The sequence below is a fragment of the Mesocricetus auratus genome, unplaced genomic scaffold (genome assembly GCF_017639785.1).
Source record: "Mesocricetus auratus isolate SY011 unplaced genomic scaffold, BCM_Maur_2.0 Super-Scaffold_100019, whole genome shotgun sequence".
NCBI classification, from domain to species: Eukaryota; Metazoa; Chordata; class Mammalia; order Rodentia; family Cricetidae; genus Mesocricetus; species Mesocricetus auratus.
In genome coordinates, this window is record NW_024429200.1 from 11066113 (window position 1) to 11074668 (window position 8556).

Sequence of the window (8556 nt, forward strand, 5' to 3'; positions counted from 1 at the left end):
AGGAAGGAGCTGCCATCCGTATACCATGTATAGGTGGCTTGGGGTAGAGCTCCCTCATGTATATGTGTAGGATGAGGTAGTAACTCTTCTAGGGTCTCAATGTAAGAGTGAGATGGGGAGTATTTTGAGACTGGTTGGGGGAGAAGATTTGAAATATTAAGAGGTGGGCATGGCTGAAAGGTAAGTGTTGTATCCTCTACTAATGCTACCTGAAGGGAGAGAACTCTGGAGGGGGGTAATGTTTGGAGACCCTTATATGTTAGAAGATGGGACAGGTGGTGAGGAGAGAGGACAGTAGTAGGAGACCCAAAGGTTAACTTCTTTGATTCTCGTATGAGGAGTTCAGCTGCAGCCAGAGCCCGCAGACAAGGTGCCCAACCTTGGATAGTGTGGTCTAATTTTTTTGATAAGTATGCGACTGGTGCAAAGGAAGGTCCCAGTTGGTGACCCAGGACCCCGAGGGCATATCCCTCTTTCTCAGTAACATAGAGAGAGAAGGGACGCGTTAAGTCTGGAAGGTGTAAGGCTGGAGCCTGTAGGAGGGCCTGTTGAAGCTGACGAAATGGCTTGGTAACAGGTGCAAGGAGAGGCTCATGTGATGGGCCAAGGGCTGCCTGATACAGAGGGCGAGCAAGAAGGGAGAAGGAAGGAATCCAAGAACGTAAGAAGCTGGCCATTCCTAGGAAGGATAAGATTTCATCCTTTGTGGTGGGGACTGTAAGTGATTGTATTAGGTTTTTTCTATCTAGGGTAATAGCCTTATGAGTTGGAGTAATAGTTAGTCCTAGGTAAGTTACCTGAGGAATGGACAGCTGGACCTTAGAGGGTGATACCCTATATCCTCGGCTACATAGAAAATTTAACAAAGTAGAGGTGTCGGCCTGGCTTATTTCTAGGGATGGACTACAAAGGAGAAGGTCATCTACGTACTGTATCAACTTGGATTTTGGGAGAGACAAAGAGAATAAATCAGAGGCTAGGGCCTGACCGAATAAATGGGGGCTGTCCCGGAACCCTTGAGGTAGGACTGTCCAAGTAAGTTGTGTAGAAATGTGAGTGTCTGGGTCAGTCCAAGTAAAGGCAAAGATATTTTGTGACTGGGGGTCTAGAGGAATAGAAAAGAAGGCATCCTTGAGATCAAGGACAGAGAAATGAGAAGTTTTTGAAGGGATGGTGGAGAGTAGAGTATAAGGATTGGGAACTACAGGATGAAGGGGCACTACTGCTGAGTTAATAAGTCGGAGATCCTGAACCAGGCGGTAGGTTCCATTAGGTTTTTTGACTGCAAGTATGGGGGTGTTGAAGGGGGAAGAAGTGGGGCAAAGAAGACTTTTTCTCAGGAGGTCAGAGATGAGAGGTTTGAGTCCCCTGAGACTTTGGAGTGAAAGTGGGTATTGAGACTTAGTTATATATTTGGCAGGGTTTTGTAGTCGGATGATTAGAGGGGTGTGATGTTTGGCTATAGAGGGATTTTGGGTGTCCCATACCTGAGGATATACCTGAGAGGATGGTAAGGGAAGAAGTGTGTTAGACTGTGTGGTTTGTAGGAGGAGGAGAAGGGGAACAGCTGGCAAACCTGAGGCCAAACGGATAGGAGGAGCAAAAGAAATGGAGGCTCCCACTTTGGCTAAAAGGTCCCTTCCCAGCAATGGGATGGGACAGGTTGGTATCACTAGGAAGGAATGAGTAAGGGGGATACCCTTAAAGATACAGTTAAGTGGTGGGGTTTGTTGGGCCTGATAGGGCTGTCCTCCTACTCCGACAATAGAGGAACAAGAAAGAGTGGTTGGTCCCCAAAAATTTGTCAAGACTGAAAAAGTGGCTCCAGTGTCCAGGAGGAAGGAGATAGGCCTCCCTGATACTATGATAACTACCCGAGGCTCCCTGTCGGAGATGGCGGTGGTCAGGCCAAGGGAGCCCGGGCCCCATCGTCAGTCATCAATGGCCAGGCCAAGGAGGTCAGTTGAAGGGCGATCTGGGATTGATGTCCCCATGCTGTCAGGAACATGGGGGCAATCAATGCTCCAGTGTCCCTCTTGATCGCACCTTGGACATGGTCCTGGTGGTTTACGAGGGTTTGGACAGGCCCGGGCCCAGTGGCCTTCCTGACCGCATTTGAAACAAGGACGTAGGAGCCTTTGTCCTTTGGGAGCCTGGGCTTTCGTTTTGGCTGGCCAAGAGCTTTTAGCCATCATCAGGTATTTTTGTTTTTGGGCCTTTTCATCCCTTCCATGGTACACCTTGAATGCCACATTTAGGGCTTCTGACTGTGGAGTTAAGGGGCCCTTTTCTAGACGTCTGAGTTTGGCCCTAATATCAGGGTAACTTTGGGAAAAAAAGTAGGTCATAAGGAGTTTGTTTCCATCTTGAGTCTCAGGATCCACATTGGTGTATTGTAAGAGGGCCTTTGTAAGACGGTCTAGGAATTGGGATGGGTTTTCATCCTTGTCCTGGATGACCCTTTGGATCCTTTCATAATTTACTGCTTTAAGAGCAGCCTTACGGAGACCAGCCAGGAGACAAGTTAAAAACCGCTTCCTAGCTAGGATGCCCCCTGGGGTATTGTAATCCCAGTCAGGCTCCTGGTCAGGAACTGCCATAGATCCAACTGGGTAGGTATCATCAGTTTGATAGATGTCATCTGCATAGATTCTAGCCTGTTCCCAAACTCGCCTGCGTTCCTCAGGGAGGAGATTGTTGGTAAGAATCATGTAAACATCACGGAAGGTAAGGTTATAGGACTGGGTAATATACTGGAATTCTTTAATAAAGGTGGAAGGGTTGGCACTATAGGATCCCAACCTTTTGTCTATTTGGGAGAGTTCAGTCAATGAGAAGGGGACATGAACTTTGACTAAGCCATCCACCCCAGCAACCTCTCGCAAGGGGAGAACTGGAGCTGGTTTAGGTTGGGGAGGTAAAGGGGGTGGTCCCTTAGTGGAGCGGGACCGAGTAGTGGGAGGACTAGGGACTGTTGGTGGTGAGCTGAAGGAGGGTGCCAGTGAATGCTGACTAGGGTGACTTGTCACTGAAGAGGGAGGAAGGGAAATCGGAGGGGCCAGCACAAGAGGGGGAGCTGAGGGTTTTGTTCGACGGGGAGAAGGCTCATTGGCTGGATCAAAAGTAGTAGAGGGATCATCTTGTTCAGACTTCCTAGCCAAAAGAAGTTGAGTGGGAGAGCATGAGGCACAGAGAGAAGGCTTGGAGCGTAGCAGAGAGAAAGCCTGGACATAGAAAATCTCCTTCCATTTCTCCAATCGCTCACAGTAGTTGTAAAGGTCCCGAATAATATTGGGATCGAGGGTGCCATTACGTGGCCATTTGGACTGATTATCTAAATGGTATTTAGGCCAAATTTTATTGCAAAAGCGAATAAGTTTAGAACCCTTTAGTTCAGGTGTCAGGTGTAGAGACTTGAGGTTTTCTAGGAGGCATCCCAAGGGGGAATGGGAGGGTACGGATGACACGGTTCCCATGGATGAGAAGGAAAAGGTCACTGCAGCCTGTAGTCAAGGGCGTCCCCAGGACTCAGGGAGGACCACCGAAAGAGGACCAAGCCGTTCAGAGGGTCGTCACCCAACTCAACGGGGGTCAGGCTTAGCCCGGCTAAGCCAGAAGAGACTCGGCGCCTGGTACCAGGGCTTTTCTAGAGGCCAGAAGGCGTAGACGGAAACCGAGCTCTAAAAGGGTCTCATCCAAAGGAAAGGGTCAGGATTGGAATCGTAGAAGCCACAAGGGCCTAGAGGAGCTGTGCAACGACAGCCAGCTCCAAGGGAGGAGGTCAGGAAGGGACGCAATGACCCGGTGGGGCCTAAGGAAACTGCAGGATTGCAATTTCAAGGGTGGTAGGCTGGGGTAAGGTGAGGAGGGTCAGCTGTAGCCTTAAGGGCCTTGGCTGGGGTACCTCCGTCTCTACAAGTATCCCTGACTTAGGGAGCTGAAACACCAAATGAAGGGGAGACTTACCCAATCGTTGATGGTGGATGTAGTGTCAAGCGATTGGTGAGCTGGAAGGCGAGTCTGCTGCAGGCCAACTGGAGATGAGAGATAGGGTCCCAGTGCGGCTCAGACCACGAAGGGGAGCACAGGCACCAGGAGAGCCTATCCAAGTCACGGGTAGACTGAAGATGAGGGATAGGATCCCAGTGCGGCTCAGACCATGAAAGGGAGCACAGGCACCAGGAGAGCCTATCCCGGGTTTCGGCACCAAATGTAAGCGTTTCGTCGGGATGGGTCAGGACAGGATGGAACAGGAGTGAGTGGGTCAGGTATTCTGGCACTCGGGAGTCACAGAATACCCAGTGTTACACAGCTCAGGTGGAAAGGTATCCTGGAGCTCGGGAGCCAAGGATACTGAGTGTTACACAGCTCAGGTAGAAAGGTATCCTGGAGCTCGGGAGCCAAGGATACTGAGTGTTACACAGCTCAGGTAGAAAGGTATCCTGGAGCTCGGGAGCCAAGGACCACCACAGGTTGCAGTAAGCTTGGCAGCTTACAGCCTTGCCTCAGAGAAAGGCTTCTCCGGTGTGTCAGCTCCGCTCCGGCAGGACAGGGTCTTCCAGCTGGGGATGTTCGCCTAGTGTAGCAGTTTTGCTCCGCAGGAGGTTTCTCGGGCGAAGTTGCTACAGTTCAGCTCTGCTCCTGGAGAGCCGAGCGGAGAGCAGGGAGCCGGGCGGGAGCAGAGTGTAACAACTCCGCTCTGCCAAGGAAGGTTTCCCGGGCAAGTGTTACAGCGCTGCTCGCTCTGCTCTGCTCTGCTCTGCCCAGGGTCGCCTCTGCTCGCTCTGCTCTGCTCTGCCCAGGGTCGCCTTTGCTCTGTCGCAGCCGCAAAAGAAGATCTTCACCCCGAAGCTCATCCAAAGGTGTTTATTGGAAGACAGCTGGACCAGCCAAGCTGAACATACACAGGGTTTATATAGGGGTTCCTGGGGTTGGGGAAGTTTTTCCAGGGTAGGGATTGGTCCAATTTCAGTGCTGAGCTCAGATTGGCTAGAGCTCTGCTCCGGGATTGGTTACTTTTTTACACAGGATTAGGGTCAGATTTGGCTCTGGTTTCAGGGCCAAAGTGTGTTTCTTTCTCTGGTCCTTTTTAGCCTTTTGGCTCCAATTTTAGGGCCAGGGTACATTTCTTTCACTGACTCTGATTCCAGGGACAAAGTGTGTTCCTTTGGCACTGGTTTTAGGGTCAGGGTACATTTCTTTGGTTCTGGTTGCAGGGCCAAAGTGTGTTTCTTTGGCTCTGCTCAGGGTGTGTTTCTTTGACTGGTCCCTTTTCCCTACATTTAGAACCTCTTGTAAATATTGCCAGCCTTTTTTAAGAATATCCACCACCACACACACACACACACACACCCCAGCTTCCTAACGAATAGAACTTGGCAAAAAGGAAACATTCCACAATTAGATCACTTAACCCCCTCCCTCTGCGACCCTTTAGCCTTGCCAACACCTGTTACCTGCTTACCTTCAGTGGCCTGGTTGCTAGGCAACGACCCCTCCCTCATTGTCCTGTATCCCTCTCTCCCATCCCCCTACCTCATTTCCCCTATTGATGCCAGCACAGAATTCTCATTAAATGCAGCTTGATCAGGCTTGTCTTACCGTCAACTTCTCTTGTCTCTTGTCCCGTCTTTCCAGGTTCCCGTGGGCTTGACCTTTCGTTGTGCCCTGCTGGAGCAGGGCAGCTGTTTACATGTCCTTGCCTTATGCTAGGTATTGTGGACACTCTAGAGTGCACACGTTACACTGGAATAGCATGTCCCTGGGTCTACAGACTTCTGCATGAATGGCATCCATGCCACCGTGGACATGGGAAGGCAACAGTTTATATACGTGTCTGTCTTTAGCAACTTCAGCGGTACAAAGCACTTCCCGGGTGAAAGGCCCTGTCTGTAGATCAGAGAGGAGGATCCTAAGTCAAATGCAAGAAACAGGAAAACTCCCTGAGAATGCTCAAAAAATAGTTAATGTGCCTGAAATAACTTGTCTCTGAAGTAGATTGGTTGGCAGAGGACTTCCCTACTATTCAATGGTTCCAGTTCCAGCACCACAGACTAGGCGTGGTGGTATAAACCTGTAGTTCTTACAGTCAGAAGGTAGAGGCAGGAGGATTGGAAAATCAGGGTCATCACATACGAGGTCACAGCTGTGGTGGTGGTGGTGCACACCTTTAATCCCAGCACTTAAGAGGTAGAGGCAGGTGGATCTCTGTGAGTTCGAGGCCAGCCTAGTCTACAAAGCGAGTTCCAGGACAGCCACCAAGACTGTTAACAGAAACCCTGTCTCGAAAAACCAAAAACAAACAAGGTCAAAGCTACAAGGCAAATTTGGCGCAAGCCCAGGGTACATAAGACCCTGTCTTTAACAAAACAAGAAACTACAAATAGACATACTTGGTTGGGAGAGGTTTGTTATAACAATGTTTCACTATATAGTCTTGGCTGGCCTGGAACTCCAGATGTAGACTAAACTGGCCTTGAATTTACCTCAGCCTGCCTCTTCTCCGGTGTGTGTGTAGGATCCTCAAGTGGGGGGGGCGAGTTAAGGGTGTGCACTACCACACCGAGGCAAGGTAAGTTTTTTAAAAAATAAATGTTGCTGGGGCATGTCTTTAAACTCAGCACTCAGAAGGCAGAGGCAGGCAGGTCTCCATGAGTTTGAGGCGAGGCTGGTCCACATTGAGGGTTTCAGGCCAGCTAAAGCTACCTAGTAAGAACTTGTCTTAGGAAAAAATTACCTTGCCTGAAAGCAATCCAAAAGCAGGTACCAGGCCTAGTGACACACTCCTGCAATCCTACTAAGGTACAGGAGGCTGAAGCAGGCAGATGGTGAATTGCAGGCAAGTCTGGGCTACAAAAACAAAGCAAAAGAGAAACCCAAGTATTGTTCCAGCTTTTCTTTATAAATTTATTTTTATTTTATTTGCATTGGTCTTTTTCCTGAATGTATATCTGTGTGGGGATGTCACATCTTGGAGTTACAGTCAGTTGATGGCTGCCATGCGGGTGCTGGGAATTGAACTCAGGACTCCTGGAAGAGCAGTCAATGCTCTTGACTGCTGAGCCATCTCTCCACCCCCCCCCTCGCGCCCCCCACCCCCACTCCAGCTCTTGTCAGTTCGGCAGCTCTGCGCCTGTTTATTCCGCCTTTCCACTTGGTCACATTCAAACCCGTGCCTCTGTGGACACGTGTTGCCATCCCCTGCAGACTCGGGGAGGTCCACGGAAAGAAAAGAGGCTGTTTCCTTTCTCTGCACGTCTGTTCTCAGGGTGAAGAAACTCTGAAGAACGCCCCCGCCAGCAAACTTCTCCTCAGAAACAAACGACACCCCCTGCCCGCTGGAACCACTCATCCACAACGGTTTTGCCATGATTGGCTCAGGGCAATCAGGACCTCATGTAAGAGAAAGTGTACAAAGGAGTCAGAATGGAAGAATGGGAAGCAATCAGCAGGGGCTACCGCGACTCCCTCTCTAAAGCCGTGCAATCAGAGAAAACACACAAGGGCTCTGACCCTCGCAGGGATTTCTCCAGACACTTTTGTCTCTTATTTCTCTCTCAGACCTGTCACTCAGTCTTAATAAATCCGGTAGATCCGCCCACCGGAACCCGGTTTTTATCTCCCCCTTTTCCCCTTTTGATTTATTCTAATTAGTAGCAGAGCTGGCTCCCTGCCTGGCATTTTCACCGCTAAATCAAGGTTTTGAACGTATGAAACTTTATGGTGACAGGGGACGCTGGTAAACAAAGATCGTTACAGACTGCAGGCCCCCATAAGCAGGCAGTGTTAGGATCTGCCTGCACAAGAAGTCAGCTCAGAAGTTAAAAAGACGAGAACTGGAAACTAGCATTGTCGGGATTGAAACTTTTTATTACTTTAATAAAAGGATCTCGTGCATTGAATTTTGAGTACTGAGTAGAAATTTCCAAAAGGAAATAAGTAGTTTAGTGCCGGGAGCTGGGTGGGGGCGGGGAGGGTTGGTCAAAAGAAAAGCACAAGAGGAGTTGATTTAAAAGACACCTTTCTCTTAGGAGCTTCGCTTGACCTAACAATCTTCTGCTCTACATTAAAGAAAAAAGTTTTTTTTTTCCTGCTTAGGGTTACCAACGTACGTTCCTCCTCACACCCAAAACTAGTCCTTTTGTCTTCCTTCACCACCTCCGAAGGTCTGTGACTCATCTGTAGTCCCCTTTAACCGCCGTCCACCCCTGCCCGCGTGGTCCTGACAGAGAGAATATCCAGGTGGCCCGGTGCTTGGAAACCTGTCAGACATTATTCAGTGCAACAAAGAGCACCGCAGACAAGTCCTTGGCGTATTGTTGCAGGGAAACCCTTTTCAAATTCACTAATTGGGAATCTGTGATAATTTTAGGAAGGGCTGGCTGAAGTTAACCTTTGTGGAGGGAAGAAAGAGTTCACTGAAGTTCTGCATAGTATAAACAAGATTAGAGGGGGGAATAATTATCTACTTAAAAGAACCAGTTGTTTTGAAAAGCTTTCTATAGAAGTATCCTTTTACATACAAACAGGGTAATTAGGATTTAAACAAAGGCTGGC

At 49.2% G+C, this 8556-nt stretch overlaps 1 long non-coding RNA gene across 1 annotated transcript in view; it reads left to right on the forward strand.

The window, feature by feature from the left end:
* LOC121133029 overlaps positions 1–7901 on the forward strand; it is a 17457-nt gene extending 9556 nt beyond the window's left edge. Inside the window, exon 2 of the long non-coding RNA XR_005869758.1 lies at positions 7268–7901. This is a non-coding gene — a long non-coding RNA (uncharacterized LOC121133029). The remainder of the gene's footprint in view (positions 1–7267) is intronic.
* Positions 7902–8556: the final 655 nt, after the last annotated feature.